We start from the raw sequence: 17,384 nt of genomic DNA on the forward strand, positions 1-17,384 counted from the left end.
GAGCACTCACAGCTTCTGGAGACAGGTTGTTCCACTGATTAATTGTTCTCACTGTCAGGAAATTTATCCTTAGTTCTAGATTGCTTCTCTCCTTGATTAGTTTCCATCCGTTGCTTCTTGTCCTGTCTTCAGGTGCTTTGGAGAACAGCTTGACTCCCTCTTCTTTGTGGAAACCTCTGAGATATTGGAACATCGCTATCATGTCACCCCTCATCCTCTTCATTAAACTGGACATACCCCAATTCCAGCAACCACTCCTTATATGTTTTAGCCTCCAGTTCCCTGATCATCTTTGTTGCTTTTCTCTGTACTCTTTCTAGAGTCTCAACATCTTTTTTACATCGTGGTGATGAAAACTGGATGCAGTATTCCAAGTGTGGCCTTACCAAGGCATTGTAGAGTGGTATTAACATTTCACCTAATTTGATTCTATCCCTCTGTTAATGCAGCCTAGCACTGGGTTGGCTTTTTTGGCAGCTGCAGCACACTACATCTTGTTCACTTTTCAGTGTTCTCCACCTGTATATTCCATAGCTGATCCAACATTAGAATGAGAAAGCTTTAGCCTGATGTCAAGATTTTGTACCCTGATCATGATACCGAATAGATTATATAAACGTGGCTCATCAAGCTTCCCTTTTGCCTGTTTCTATAAGGGGCATAATTGCTCTTTCCATTCTTAAAGATATAGATCAAAAAGCTGGTAGATATTTCTTCATGTCATAAAGAAAGACTGACACTCCTAACCAAGGCTATCCCTTGAAAAGGCTGAAATCTACATGGCAATGCCAGCTCTCCATGAGAAAGGATGGGGAGGGACTCCATAACTCACCAGCTGGACATGAGATGCATAATTTATACTTTCAATTCTGCTTCAACTGGTTATTAAAAGGACTCTCATTGTTATTTACTGTGATAAGCATTCAGGAGTGATGTGATATATTTAGTTCCAAAGGTAACTAAGGAGACTGAAATATATATATATATATATATATATATATATATATATATATATATATATATATATATATATATATATATATATGCATACATACATACATACATACATACATACATAGTTACATACATACATACATACAGAGTCAGGTTATTTTGTAGGTCCTTCTGAATATGCAAAAGGCCAATGCCTTCTCCTCCTCCATATAATGAGCATTTATTGCAATGTATAAAGCACCTTCATTCTCTGTTATGTTGCCATCTGCTCATGATAGCACTTGCCATGTCACTGAAGTATTTATTCTACACATGAAAGCTGTCTAAAGCAGAAGTGGGCACCCATTGTCCCTCTTTATATTGTCCCATAGCCCTCATTAGCTATGAGGGCTGGCATTAAGGTTGCATTTGAGTTGGGATGCCAGAATTTCATCACCCATGCTCTAAAACATGATTGGACATCTTTGTCTTCTGGTATGGGCCACCACCACCACCACCACCATCATCATCATCATCACACCACCACTTGGGATCATTTCATGGCCTGGACTGTAGCAAGCAGTGAGGAAGGACCTGAATTCAAACTGGGTAGAGACAATCGTTCATTCTCTGACATCTCTTTTTCTCTCTGTTGCAGATCTCTCTCCCTCTCCCTCTCCCTCTTCCTCTTCCTCTCCCCCTCTCTCTCCCTCTCCCTCTCCCTCTTTCTCTCCCTCTTTGGAGATAACATCTCTGCATTTTGCCTGAAATGATGTCTTACAGTTGGATTTTGAAATTAGAACCTAGAATTCTAGAACTGGAATAGACATTATACCCATCAAGTCCAACCTTTTACTCAATGTAGGCATCCAGGTTAAAACACCCCAGACAAATAGCTCTCCAGCCTTTCCCTGAAAGCTGAATTAAATGAAGAAACAAGATCCATGAAAAATTTCTAGTGTTGCAAGTTGCTATCATTACCTAGACATAGTTGGCTTGTATTTGGGGCTCTAAATATGAGACCCCCCCATGCTATAAGCCTCTGTAATACCCAAATGGGTTAATTCAGTAAGGAGAGGGTGAGCCTTGTGGTACAGGGGAAACTAGAAAAAGAAGTTGTATGAGCAGAAAGGCAGACTTCAACAATGTGCAGCTAAGTTCTTTGGAAACTCTAATCAAGAATTATTAGCATACTGAGAAATGCACCGATATAGGAAGCCTTTTCAAGACTAGTCAGTGCTCACTCTTTCTCTTTTAATGGAGTGCTTTCTCTCCTTTTGTTTTCAATTTCCCTAGAGAGAAGCAAGCTAATTTCCAGAATTTATTATCAGAAGCAGACACTACACTGAGATTTTTGTAACCAATTTGAATGCTTCGCGTTGAGAGAATAGCTAAGGGGACAGAAAACAAGGTTGCACTGAAGATGGGGGTCACTGTAATAATGATAAAGACAATGGAGCACCATTTGAACATCTTTGGCATTGACAAATTCACCATCAATCAATTACAAAAGGTGGCCTTACTAGGAACAGCTTCCATCCTGCAATGATATCTGTGATACCATCAAACATCCACATCTGTCTAATCGATAGTGCCAAATCCAGCCTGAACATCTGGCTGACTGTGTGGTGGTGGTGATGATGATGATGATGATGATTAATGGGTCCAATCTAAAGCTGGCAACTCCTGAAGGAGAAACGTAAATACAAGTATTACAAGATAAGAAGATGCTCCTAGGCCAGCCAGGTGCTGAACTACCAATTGCAAAAAATATTTTTTAAAGACTCCTATGAAAAGTTCCTACTTTTTTTTTAATCCTCTTGATTATATTTTTGAACTTATTTTATGGTTGTGAAACAGTGGAAAGAGATCATTTCCCCCCTTGTTATAAATCTTCCCATCATTCTCCAGTCTTCCCATTTGCCTTCCCTTCTCAAACTAAAAGAATCCCCATGAGATAACTTGGGATTTTAATTGGAGCTTTGCAAGCTAAGCAGTCAATGTAGAGCAGTAATTCTTGACCTGTGGTCCTCGGATGGCTGCGGGCCTGCGATGTCATCACAAGGGGTCTGTGAAGGCTTGAAGAAATGATTTAAATCTGGAGTTAAGATCCATGGCCACCAAAGGTATTAAGGGGGGATCCATGCTGAAGAAAAGGTTGAGAACCACTGATGTAGAGGGACAACGATTTGGCAATACGTACAATGAAGGAATGGTTGGTGAAGATGATGGAACTCACTGAGATGTTTGTCTGGTGTCAATCCCTGTTTATCTGGGTGTTGAATGCTGGGAAGGAGATGTTGTGATCTTTTTATTTCCTTTTTAGATTTTCTATTGTCTCTTTTGAATGGTATATAAATGTTATGTCCCTGTGACTGTTAATGGCTGGTGTGTGTGTGTGTGTGTGTGTGTGTGTGTGTGTGTGTGTTGGTCACTCAACAGTGAGAAACTGGTGAAGTGGGCAGAGCAATGCCTGCATCGTATGAGAAGAGTGCACCTTCCTTCCCTTCTCCTTACCACTTTCTATAGAGGGACAATTGAAAGCATCCTGTCATATTGTATTACTGTGTGGTTTGGGTGTATTACTGTTTTGGACAGGAAGGCTGTGCAGAGAGTGGTGAGGACAGCAGAAAATATTATTGGAAGTTCAATTTCTTCTATTCAGGACATAGCATGTACGTGCTGCTTGACCCGGGTCTACAATATTGTCAGGGACACTACGCATCCTCTCCATGACCTGTTTTCCTTGTTACCTTCTGGGAGGAGATTATGTGGTATCTGAAGCAGAACAACTAGTTTCCACCATATATAACATATAACATCAACCCTGTTAACTCGCAAGACAGATATATAGATATATGTAGATAGATAGATAGATAGATAGATAGATAGATAGATAGATAGATAGATAGATAGATAGAGAAATAGATAGATAGATAGATAGATAGATAGATAGATAGATAGATAGATAGATAGATAGATAGATAGATAGATAGATAGATATAGATACATTATTAAATGTTTGGTGAACCATGAACTATTTTGCAGTGGGACCAAAGTCATCCATAGCTGTGAGTATTTTCAAGGTCCTAGGAAGACCTATGATCTGAGGCCTGCCACAAGCTACAGTTCTCAACATGTCTAATAATCTAGTATGACTTTGGTCGTTTTAGTAAAGCAGATTTCTGTCTTCTGGAGAGCTGGGAAGGGAGCTGAGTCAGTTGCAAAGAGGATCATGACACTGAATCTCCAGTAGAGAGATGGAATACTGAAAAAAAAAATGATATTAGAATTCCAGAGCAGGATGTAGAGGAGAAGATGAGGAGAAATGTGGAGGCAATGCTTGTTACCTCTTCTTACCTCTGCTTAATTGTGAAAAATATAACCACATCCCATGACAAGCTCCTGAAAATACACCTTTGGCAGGCAGTCACCCTCCAACAAACCCAGGATGGAGTCAGCCAAGCTGGAACATGGTTTCTGAATTGAAGCAGCAGACTGTGAAATAGGAATTACCGACAGCTCTTAAGTATATCAAGAGTACAGCCATATCCCTTAATATAGAGCCCATAATAGACATCTAGAAACCTATAAAGCAGACAATTCCTCTATATCATCCTTGTTAAATCAATGTTCTTATATTACCCTCATCATTTTCCTTTTAATGTTTATTGCGTTTTGCCAATGTAATTTATTTTTTCATATCCATCAGCCGATTAAAATTCTTCATCCTGAAGGCACATGGTGACCTACTGGAAACTGACCCTGTGTGTGTGTGTGTGTGTGTGTGTGTGTGTGTGTGTGTGTGTACCTTCCTCATCACCCTCTCCCACCACCCCCCAAAAAACATCGAATGTATACATTACAGAATTTTAAAGAAGAGGAATTCTTTTTTGACTACAAAGGAAAATTTTCATTTTTTTTAAAAAAAAGAGGTTTTACATCTCACTTTTCAAACATGAAGAGTTTCAGGATAGTTTCTAAGAGGAAGTTTTGTTTCATTGGGAGGGAGTCACAATGTAAAAAAGACAAACTATAAAAGGGGGATGGAAAAAGAAGATGGGGAAAGATAACAGTAATTCGGCTACTAGTCCGTAAGCTTTGTTTTACCTTGTGGGGGAGATGGGTGGCATAAAATTAAATAAATAAATAAATATATACTTCAATATACTAGCCACTGCTGGCATACAAGGCACCTCCAATCAGCACCCTCCCCCTCAAAAACCTGTTGTTTTTTTAAAAATCAAACTACTATATCTTCTTCTCTTCCCTAGGCAATCACTTTCAATGTAAGTGAGCCATGCAGCTTTTCATGGTTATTTTTTAAACTACTAATTGTTGCTCCCTGCTCCGACTCAGCCAACGTGATGCCCTTGTGCAATGCATAAATTACACATGAGGTTGTGGTGGCCCTGATTTTGCAGTCATAGAAAAGGATTAATCCAGAATGCTGTGGGAACAAGACCTTGCTGAAGCCACCTAGAGACCTTTTGAGGTTGGGTGACCTTAGAAATCCAATGAATGAATAATACTTAGATCTGACATTAACCAGCTTAATTGAAAATATAGGGCATCAGATGAGTGCTTTCTTAATTCAGTGGAAAACCCTACCTCCCACCCAGTTATAACATGATGGGTTATAGCTGGCAATTGGATCTTGGATGAGACATCCCATGTTCTAGGTTCTGTGCTATGAGGTGTTCTTACCATGAGTCAGTTGCAAAATAAAAGATTAAGATAAGATTAAGATGGAAGAAAAATGGTTTGCAAAAACCATGCCTTCTCTGAAATCTATCCAGTGGTAGCTACACCCTCTGCTAGTTATTCACATAATAGTTGCGCTGGAGACAAAAAGCTGTAGAAGTGAACAATAAAAGCAGTAAATACGTAATGACCTTTGTGAGCCTGACAGTATTAGTCAGAATCATTGTAGCACTTGGGTTTTGTAGAAAGTATATTAAAAAGTGCTGATTGCTTTGTTGAAAATTACGCACTGGGGTTAAGCATCCTGCTTTTTCATAAAGCTGTGACATTTCCAGCATATGTTACCAGCTGAGTTCTTTCCAAAGCTTAGAACAGGGGTCTTCAAACTTGGCAACTTTAAGACTTGTGGACTTCAACTCCCAGAATTCCTTCATTGAACAATTATTTTTTCTACTTCCGGTTCTTGTTCAAATACCTTAAGGTTCAAATAAACTTGTCATGTTATTTGAACTTTCTCTCTCCCCCCTTCATTACCATTACCAAATCTCAGTGCAATTGACAAGATGACTTTCTGCAGCTTCTTCTTTGCCCTCATTCCATCACAAATCTCACTGACATTCGGCTTCATTATATTAGCAACTGAGTATTAACTACTGAAGTTTTTTAAAGACTTAAGGCAGAATTAGAGAACATTGTGGTAATTGTGTGTTGTGCATTGCTTTTTCTTGACTATACACTACCTGGCATTTTTTGATGATCTACCACAGTGGTTCTCAACCTGTGGGTCGGGACCCCATTTGGGGTCAAATGACCATTTCACCGGGGTCGCCAAACAACGCAGTCCGCCATTTTTTCCCCCTTTTCCTTAGCTGTGCTACTCCTTTTATTCTATTGGCTTTCAAAAGCCAATAGGAATTGTCCAGGCTGTCTCTGCCCTGCTGAGCCCGCCAAAAGTCCCATTCTGCAAACGGTGCTGCAAGTTGTCTGCAGCGAAGGCGAGGTGTTTGGAAATTTCCACCCCTCCCTGCTGAGCAACTACTAAAAATGTAAGTAAAAGAGGGCTAGGGGTGGGAGGTGGGAGGCCGGCGGGTGCAGGGAGGGTTGCTGGCACGCGTGGGGCCCGACGGGTGCCTTACCTCCCTTGGGCTGGGCCAGCTGGTGGCCTCAGCCAGTGGTCGCCCTGCACCATTGCTGCCCCTTGCCAGCTACGTCTGAGCCGGCGCAGGGGGCAGCACCACGCATGCGCGGAGCTCCCGGGCAGGGAAAGTCCTCGACTTATGACCGGTTGGGTAGTCCTCGACTTATGACCGGTTGGGTAGTCCTCGACTTATGACCGGTTGGGGTCGCGGCATTAAAAAGGTTGAGAACCACTGTTCTACCAAGTCATGGGAAGCACCTTACACCCATTTGTTGAATGAATAATGTAATTTTCTCAAGAGCCCAGGATAATTTGGAGAGGGTGTTATCTAACCTGCAATTAAAAAGCTATATATAGTCTCCCTACTGGCCAAGACAACACCAGCTCTTACAAGTTTTCCCCCTCTTTTACCTAATATATCTTAGTCTGGTGGTTTTTCTCATTGTAAGATATGTTAAGAAGGTGACATAATTTGAAAAGTACTCTAAAAGTGTTCTACTTTTTTCTGTTCTCTTGCGGTGAGTATCAGAACAATTAACAAGAGAGGAAAACTATTTTGGTGTGTTGAATTAGAGTTCACCTTCACGAGCTGATAGTTGGATCCTTTACTGATGAAAAGTAGGAGAAGATCAGCAGTGTAGCAATTGCCTAGAAAGATGTGTTCAAGTGAAAACTGGACAAACCTTGGGAATGTTTTAATTTGTTGGGAATGCTGTACTTTGGATTCTTGCACACAGTAAGGAGTTAGAAGTAAATAACTTTTTCCAACTCTTTCATTTGAGTTGTATGGTTCCTTTTTTTTATTATTCCCCCTTACTTTTTAGAGTACATTTCTAGCTCTGATCTGCAACCATTTACTTTCTTGGCTAAAATTACACAAATGACAGCTTTAAAAATGAAATCCCTCACCAGGGTCATTTTGCATTCCAAAATTGTGCCTGCTGCTTCTACCACACAATCAAACTCAACCCCAGTCTACCTTGCCTGCTCTCCATAATTGAGGATTCTTTTCTCCAATGGCAATGGGTTAATTTCGTCTACTTGCAGCTGATCCTGAAAGTGCCACATAATCAGAACAATACTATGAGAGTCACATACCTCTCTCTGTCTCAGTTGTAATGCAGCATTTTTAGGCAATTAGAACTCATTTGAGGTTGTTTGTAAGATGCTTATTTTAACCACTGCGGGGATCTTCTGAATACTAGTGTCAAGGATGATCCTGGATGCTGACTTTTTTTCTTAAGAGGAGCTGCATGAAGCTAATAACACGTCACTGATCATTTGCTGTATGCTCCTCCATTAGATTTTGATTGGACAAAAGCCTCTTTGTTCAGGATGCATCAAGTATTAGGCTGCAAAATGTAACTCTTCCTTCATCATCGTTCATTGGTAGAAAAGAGGGTTTGCATGCAGAAGATTATGTTTGTTCCCTGCACTTCCAGATTAAAGAAAGAAACTTCTTCAAGACAAGCTTGATTCTTGCTGAATACAGCCATGCAGTTTTCTTGGAAATTATCTCCTTTCAGGCCCAGAGATCTTAAGTGGGCCCTCATCCAAGTAATAATCAAGATGCCAGATTGCTTCTAAGATCAGCCAAGACCAGTGAGGTGCTGATGTAACTTGAATTTCTATTCCAGTCCCCCTGCTTAAGGATATCTGTGGTTAATTTGTCAAAACCCTAGTTCTTGCATCGTTCAAATGTTTACTTGTAATTTAAACCAAATCCTTATCAGCTTCAATAGGACAGGTAAATCCCTAGCAATATCCCTGGGCAGAAGGATTACTCTCCATTTTTTATTTATATGTCTATGTATGTCCTTTGGAAGAACAGGTACTGGAGCTGAAGTTCAAATACTTTGGCCACTCAAACAAGAAAAGAAGACTCATTGGAAAAGACCCTGATGTTGGGAAAGACTGAAGGCAAAAGGAGAAAGGGATGGCAGAAGATGGGATAGTTAGAAAGAGTAATTGTGTCAACGCTGCTAATATTGAATATTCTTGCTTTGACAAAATATGCAGAACTGTCTGGTATTTTTAGAGTTAATTCAGATGACAGAGAAAAGGGAGGGGAAATAACAAAAGCCCTGGAAGAGGAAGGGAAGTGAATCTCTGCTCTCTGGGCTAATTGGAAGATGTGACTTGTGACTGCAAGAAAAGTTAGATGCCAGCAAGAGGAATTCAGATTCTGGCATAAACCTCCATGATGTGCCGTCAATTTGTAACACTGTTAATAAAGGCTTTAGGATAAACATGCCTGGAAGTTCTTTCATTAGTCGGAACCATGACAAATTGATGCAATGAGCATGAGTTTGGACAGATTCAGGAAGACAGTGGAGGACAGGGGGTCCTGGATTGCTGTGGTCCATGGAGTCTCAAAGAGTCAAACATAACTTAGCAACCATTCATCTAGATCAGTGAGAGTCTTAACCTTAATGATTGCTGTTCTCTCTCCCTACATTATGCCCTTTAGTAAAGGTTATTAAATAGTGTGGTTCTGGACTAATGTTGGTGCTGATTGGCTAGGAAATTGGGCTGAAATGGGTGAGTCAAATTACTCATTGGCATCCAGAACCATTCATCTAGATCAGTGAGAGATAAAGAAGTTGTTTTACATGATTTTAAAGACTCCAGAAGAGAATACCATGCATTTCTGCCACATATATATAATTTTTTTTCTGGACAGATCGGTCTAATTGATGCACCTTGGTATTTTGACTGCTATACTGCAGTTCTACTTATAATCACTTTTGCCTTGTAGCCGCCCAAACTAGGGGCATTAAGCAGGCTCAAGTCGCTATTGTGATACATTACAAATTCAAATTTCTTTTTTGTTGACAAAGAGTTAAAGAGTTAAATGGGAGACTAGAATAGCTATTTCGAGCTCAAAATTGCTATTCTAGTCTCCCATTTAACTCTTTAACTCTTTGTCAACAAAAAAGAAATTTGAATTATATATATATACATACATACATAAATACACACACACATATGCATAAACATACATATACATATACTTTTCTCTTTGGACAATTAGGCTTAAGACTTTAAAAGGAGGTGAAAACAGGACAGAAGATGTCATTGTTGTATCTGAGTAAGCATAGTTTGTCTTGCTTTATTTAAGTATATTTTCATGGATAGGAGCAACTCGTGGAAACAGAGCAGTCATGAACCTCAAATGGAAGCAAGCTGCTAAGAGAATGGGAAAGGAAAGAGCTGCTGTTGAAGTGGCAACAAAGGACAGGTAGATTATAGGAAGTGTGATGGAAACATTTCTGACCGCAAGACTTTTTTTCTCTCTCCCTCTCTTTTTTTTTTTTAACCTGAAAATGTTCATAAAAGATTATTTAGAGCAGTCCTAGTTGTAAGTGCTAATAGGTTTGGAAGGGATGGGGATGTTTTATCCTAGCAATTGCAATCCATTGAAAATTGTTGCTAGGTCAGACAGCTGCTTTATTCATTTAGTTTCTGGAATGTGGCAGAAATGCATGGTATGGCCAGTTATTCTCTTCTGGGGTCTTTAAAATCATGTAAAACAACTTCTTTATCTCTCACTGATCTAGATGAATGGTTCTGGATGCCAATGAGCAATTTGACTCACCCATTTCAGCCCAATTTCCTGACCAATCAGCACCAATATTAGTCCACAACCACACTATTTAATAACCTTCACTAAAGGGCATAATGTAGGGAGAGAGAACACCAATTGTTGGGGTTAAGACTGGATTATCCCACTGACTGATTATGAGTGTTTTTTATATTATTATTGCTGCAGAATCAGTTGTTAAAGTTGTGATTAATTCTCCTTAGTGGCTCGTCTAATCCTTCAGATTTCACATAATTGAGGCTATGGTTAAACCAGCTAAACAGCTGTTAGATAAGGACCTTTGTCTGCTGGTTTGGAGTAGACATTGAAAAGAAGAGAGCTAGTTTAACCCTAAATATGTCTTTGGGTTGTTTGTGCAGGGACACAGTGAAACATTTCACTGAATGCTTTAGTGCCTTGTTTCCCTTCCCCTCCAGTCTAATTAACACTATATTATTAATCATATTCTCTTACCTGTTACTTGTAAGTTAGTTCCAGTTGCTATCCAGTAGCAACAAGAAATAGTGATTATATTCCATCTAGGACTTCCTAGTGAGATTAAGATGTATAACATACTGGGAAGTTAAGATGAATGGTTGGCTGAAAAACAGAGGTTGAATCAGATGACCTGGGATGGAGGTTGATATCTACTGTGAAGAACAAAAAGACTTAATGATTAACACATTGATTATAACATTAGCTTTTCTGGACTCATAAACTTATGCCATAATAAAAAAAGTAGCCACAAGATTCTTTCCTGCTTTACAACAGGAGACTTGGTGACCTCCCTGGAAAGATATATATAGTAATGCAATTGATTGAAGGAGCCCAGCTAATGTGCTTGGATAATAAGAACATTACAAATTGAAAATCAACATAAAATTTAGTAACATGCTTCCGACTCAAGGTAGATTTACAGCCACATCTGTATTTTAAGAGGCCCTTTATTTATGCATTTATTTTTAAAAATGAAATTGCTTGGTCTTGCGGTCGATAATATGGATTAAAAGTACAGAAAAGAAATGGGGCGGAAGGTCTTTTTTGATGTTTGGTTTTTCTAAGGCTCACCCACACAAGCAAAACACACATACACAACAAATAGACCATATTAGCAGTTTTATACTCCCTCTCCTCATTCATCTAGTTTCTCAGAGGAGAATTAGCTAATATAGTTAACACAGAGAACATGTGGAATTATTTCTATATGCCTCTGAGTCCCCCCCAAAAAATGTGTACCACAAAAAGCTATAACACATTTTTTGAAAGTCCACATAGTCCCTTCTGTTGGGGAGAATCAGTGGTCAACTTGAGTGGGTAAGATCAGCTCAATGCCAAAGAGAGAAGTATAAATTCTTCAATAAATAAATATTGTGGAGAATGACATGCTTGAACAAATACTCAGAGAAAAATGGTACAGTGGGAACAAGATTCCATCTATCATCAAATATTAAACTTCTGTTACCTTTATCTTCTGAATATTTGTAGATTGGTTCAGCGCGTTAACAGCAAATCCAAAGAGACATTCACAACTTTAGGAAGTGACAAAAGCCACCTTGTATGTGGATTCTGAAAACTGTCAAGATTTCAACGCAGTAACACATCTGTAAAGGCACCTCTTGGTTTGATTCAGCTGCCAATTTCTGGGGGGGAAACAGATGGCCATCAGTAAGATGTGAGTTTAACCTTAAAGGAAAGCAGAAAAGTGGAGAAATTAAAAACAAAACCTTCACCAATTCTTTTATCTTTCCATGGTGGAAAAGATAGATGTTCTTTCAGACAGGTGAATGTTTTTTATATTGAATTCCAGGTAGGTAGACACATTACCGTTGGATGATTGGTGAATGTGCCATTTTCATTTTTAAAGAAAGCCATGAGACATGCTCAGAAGGACACCAGAATTTATCATCCCTATCTTTCTTCTTCTTGCAAGGTTACCTGGATGTTACATACTCAGGTGAGGATTTCAAGAAGATGAAAGTAATGAGCTCTGACTTTGCTACATGAGTATCTGAGTTACATCTTCTGGAATTCTTACCCAATTTGAATACGGATATTACCCAATTGGAAAAGATTGATCTATTTCTACTATCAACATATCTCCAGAATTTCAAGCACCATCAATACCAGCTTCAAGTAGAGGCACTGGAAAATGAATCAGATTTTATTTTCATCACTGTCACTCCTTTTATTATCTTTTTTTCCTGGAGTTTAGAAGTTCTATATTACATATTTAAATAAATAACATTGTCCTTCCACCATTAATAATGATCCTATTAAAAGCAAAAGATTAGAATCTAGGAGACTGTGAGTTCTAGTCCCACCTTTGACATGAAGCCAGCTATACACTGCAATAAACCATTTTGCGTCCAGTTTGATGTGTGGTTGACCTTGCTGTGTGCACCCAGCTGGAAATAAACTCCCCTTCTTGAAACAGACTTGGATAGGGTGCTCTTCACCGTACGTTCTAACAAAAGGCAAGTTGAGTAGAGGCATCAGACAGTTCTTGCTGGGAATTTTTAGAGCTGAAACCGTGAAATTTTAGAGCTGAAATTGTGAGTTCTACTCCCACTTTGAGCATGAAGCCAGCTGGATGACCTTGGGACAATCACCAGGAGACTATGAGTTCTAGTCCCACCTTAGGCATGAAAGCCGGCTGGGTGACCCTGAGCCAGTTGCTTTCTGTCAGCACTAGAAAGGAGGCAATGGCAAACCGCTTCAGAGAACATTACCATGAAAACTGCAGGGACAAGTCCAGGCAGACACCAGGAGCCAAAAACTGACTCAAAGGTGCAGAATAAATAAATAAGCATCAAGAAAACAATAGAGAGTGCCAAATCATACTTGAAAACATAAACAAAAATGCAGTAACAAATATGCAGGCCATCAACAAAGTTCTATAGCAGGAAATCAGAGGAATCTTTTTTTAAAAAATTTCAATTGGATGAATAATTAACATTTAAAATTGGGATTTCCTTCCTTCCCCCTGTGTAATCATCATTACATTTGAGATGAGTTATATCTTCATACTGATATGAAATCTTAATCTTACTGGTGTTTCCCAGATGTCATTATACCATCCTTAGATGGTAAGGAAGGATTTTGCTTTCGTTTCCTCCACCCCTTAATACGCAAACCTGTTCTCCAAACTAGACTATAAATGTCCTTCTTGAAGACAACATTGTTTATAAACAATGATTTGCATAGCTTCTGTTATTTGGGAGATGTACTTGATGGTATTTTTTCTCTCTCTCCAGCAATCTTTTTTAAAGGGAAAGAGAAAGGAAGGTAGAGAGGAAGGTCAAAATGGTCATCTTCCATGTTGCAGTAGAATGGAAGTTCATACCTCCTCCTCCTTCCTACAACTTGTAGCTAATGGCCAGATAAGATTTTTAAAACCACAGAATTTATTCTGGAACCTGAACTAAGATGCCTTGTAGTTCTAGTCTGGACAGCATCAATTCAATGAAAATGATTTTAAAACAAGTATTTATTGTCCAGAAATTCTAAGCAAAGACTTACTGTGCTGAAGATGCTTCTGGTCATTTGCATATCTGTTCATTTCCATAGAGTTGATGTTGTCCAGACCACAACTACAAGACATCTTAGTTCAGGTTCCGGAATAGTAAAAGGCAATAATTCTCCATATCAGCTTAGCGTGGTTATAGGTGCCAAACATGCATCCACATGCTGGTTGCACAAAGGATTTTTATAACCCTGGCACGTAACAGAATGTCCTGCAATAACTTTTAACTCCTCCCACTGTCTAGATGAACTATAGGATTAACTAACAGCTAAAATTGCATTACCCATAAGCCATCTCTTAAGGAAACAGCATTTAACCCTTTAAATGCTAAACATTCTAACATACAGTTCTCCCAATGATACAACATTAACCCTGTAAATGCCAAATACTTTAACACAGTTCTTAAGCTAACTGACTGGTCCAGCACAGAATTGTTCCAGGACAAAAAAGAGAATTGTATTTGAGAGGGAAGAAGAAAACCTCTCTTCAAACAATATGATATGCATTCTTCTTTCTTAAGCATAATTCCTCTCATGTTATATGAGGAAGAATAAAATGCCTCTAAGAAAAAGGGGGACTAATTGAGTTTTAGTATATATAATGAGAGTAGGTGCAATATTGTCATACATATGTAGGCAATGTGGAGAACAGGTTAAAATAATTCCCCCTACCCCTCCAGAATGTTGGTAGTATTTTTTTTTAACAAGTTTCACCATAAAGTAAACATCTAGAAGAAACAAAAGTTAGAAAAAGAGAAAGGAAAGAAAGAGAAAAGTGCAAAGAGAGAGAGAGAGAAAAGGACAATAACTACCTAACCTTTGGTGCCAAAAATATCAACTTTTTGCTTTGCACTTCACAAGCACCCTTCAGAAATGTTGGGATTACAATTCTCAAAGTTCCTGAAGCAACAACTAGAAATTATCTAGTTTATAAAAGAAAGATTTGACAAAAGCTTTAGTCCTACACTCATTTGGGAGTTAAACTGAATAAAGTCTTAGTCTTGTTTTTTTTTTGTTATTGTTTTTTTTTTTTTTTAGGGGAGGAGGCCACCTCTGTGAGACAGAATCACACAAATCTTAGTTATGTGGACTAAAACATGAAGACTGACCCCTTTTCCTCTACTAAAGAATGAGTAGTGTTCTTCAACTCTAAGATGCCACAGATTACTTATCTAATTCCTGGAACCTTGTCATGGAGTCTTTTGTTGAGTGCCTAGCTACATCTACCAAGGCACAGACAATATCCCTTGAGAGATTTGCGAGTGGTTAAACTAAACACACTATTAAAAACTAGAAATGGATGCAGAAATGTGTGTCACTAACCTTTTTTTTTATTGCGGTTGCCATCACCACACAGAAGAGAAAGGATAGGATCAGCCTTTCCCAGAATGCATTGCAAAGCCAATTTGAACTGACTTGGGTATAAGGATTGAGAATGCTCCTCCTCCTGTTCTTTAACAAGGGATTAGGAGCACATTTCGTGTTTCACAGCTGTAATTAAAATAGCAAGTCAGAATAATTACCTCTTCCAGCTAGAATCTGGTGCTGTTGTCCTCGCCTTTCTCCTCCTCCAATTTAGCTTCGTTTAAAATTACCTGCAATGTTGTTTGCAAATCATTGCATTTCCGTTCAGATACAGATTTATTCAATAATGGGGTATCTGATGATTTAACAGTGGTTGGCATAAAGCCTGTACTGCTATTGCTTTGATATTGTAAGATGTGAGAGCTAATGTTACCATATCTGATGTTGGCATATCTGATGATGGGTGAGTGACATAATAACAGTTTGGGAAAGAATCCCAACTAGCATGAGAACAGCTGTCAATGGCCAGGATCAGAGCTGTCCTCTTTTCTCAGATAAGAAAGGTAAAGAAAGCCCGGGGTGTCAATTCAGATCAGGTTGGAATAGTTCAATGATGGAGAACCTTTTAGAGACCGAATGCCCAAAAACCACCCCCGCCCTGCTTCCCTGCCCCACCCTACCCCCACTCCATTCCCTGTCCCACCTGCCTGCAGAGCCACCTACCACCTCGACAGCCCGCCACAGCAGATCACCCAGGTGGCCCAGCAGTGCCATGGTGGCCACGCCTGCCGCCCGTGCCCCACAGCATCATCTGAGTGTGACAGGGCGCGAGGGCAAAGTCTTGTCCCCACTGCCCAGCTGCCATCTCCTTGGCTGTGCTGCTCCGCGTAGGCTGTGCCTGGGGGCAACTCTCCTCTAGGGGGCTACTGGTGAGGAGGGGGATGCAGGGGGAGGCGGCGCTGAGACAACAGCGTGCGTGCCAACAGAGAGGGCTCTGAGTGCCGCCTCTGGCACACATGCCATATGTTGGCCACCACTGGAATAGTTCATACATATGCCATCTCATGTAAATTTGTTGGAAGGGACTCCATTATGAGTCCCTGCTGCCCTCCAGATATTTTAGACTGCAACTCCCATGGTACCTTGTGTAATGGAATGTGCACCTTCCGCAGCAGAGGGGGTGGATTTGGCCAACTCAGAGCTTTCCCAGAAAGATACCTAGATCAAGAGACTGCTCAGTCCCAAGCTAGAAGGGGGAGGGGGGAAGTGCTTCAGAGTAATCGCACCCTAGAACCTTAGCAACTTTTAAGACTCTTGGACTACAACTCTTAGAATTCCCCAGACAGAAATAACCAAGGTAATGAGCAATACAGCCATGTCTGAGGTTTTTCATCCCAGATACTGATCTCTTAACATGGGGGTCTTCAAACTTGGCCCTTTTATGACTTGTGGACTTCAACTCCCAGAATTCCTCATCCAGCATGGCTGGCTGAGGAATTCTGGGAGTTGACATCCACAAGTCATAAAAGGGCCACGTCTGAAGACCCTGTCTTAACAGAATATCAAATCTGTAACCAGATGATTGATAGCTCACTAGGGAGAACCATCATGAATCCAAATACTCCCAGTTGCAATTTGATGAAGAAATAATTGACTGAGAATTACAATATATAAGTATCAAATTCACAAAGCTGGTTTATCTGTCTTCCTCTGAGTGTTTGCACTGATCTATCTTCAAAAAAAAAAAAAAAAAAAACCCTACTTCTATTGAAGGATCTGACCTCTGCTGATTTCCGTAGATGGGATCATTTGCACTAATTTCATAGGGACGTTTTAAACCTGTATTGCTTTCTGGCAGGAAACATTTTGTTTTTATTGCTTTGATTTTTTGATTGTTTGTTGCTACAATATTTTAAAAAATGTTCCAGAATGCTAATCCAGGTTTTTGAAGTGAGTCTGATCAAGGAAAGGTACAGAAGCAGCAGGATTTGGTTGACAGGCAGATTGACTGATTGGTTGGTGGAGAGACAAAAGAGAGAGAAAAGGAATAAGAAGACAAACTGGAAAGAAAAGTCTTCACGTTTCTCCTAGATGTGGACAGTGAACTCATTTTCTCATACTAATCAGTTAACAAATTCCATTTCAGCCACAGTTATTTTTTTAATTGTCCCCTTCCTTTCTTACTCTTTTTTTAAAAAA

At 39.6% G+C, this 17,384-nt stretch overlaps 1 long non-coding RNA gene across 3 annotated transcripts; it reads right to left on the minus strand.

The window, feature by feature from the left end:
- Positions 1-1,113: 1,113 nt before the first annotated feature.
- Positions 1,114-15,225, minus strand: LOC120316233. Of its 3 annotated transcripts, none has more exons than XR_005558892.1 (5): positions 15,204-15,225; positions 11,821-12,041; positions 10,833-11,008; positions 4,294-4,431; positions 1,114-2,619 (listed from the first exon to the last, which is right to left on the minus strand). It is a non-coding gene; the product is annotated as an uncharacterized LOC120316233 (long non-coding RNA). The 3 variants fall into 3 exon arrangements; XR_005558890.1 differs by having other exon boundaries at positions 1,114-4,201; XR_005558891.1 differs by lacking the exon at positions 15,204-15,225 and adding an exon at positions 12,680-12,836 and having other exon boundaries at positions 1,114-4,201; positions 11,821-11,998.
- Between the last annotated feature and the right edge of the window lie 2,159 nt (positions 15,226-17,384).

The sequence above is a fragment of the Crotalus tigris genome, unplaced genomic scaffold, assembly GCF_016545835.1.
Source record: "Crotalus tigris isolate CLP2741 ecotype Arizona unplaced genomic scaffold, ASM1654583v1 scf7180000019302.1197242, whole genome shotgun sequence".
NCBI classification, from domain to species: Eukaryota; Metazoa; Chordata; class Lepidosauria; order Squamata; family Viperidae; genus Crotalus; species Crotalus tigris.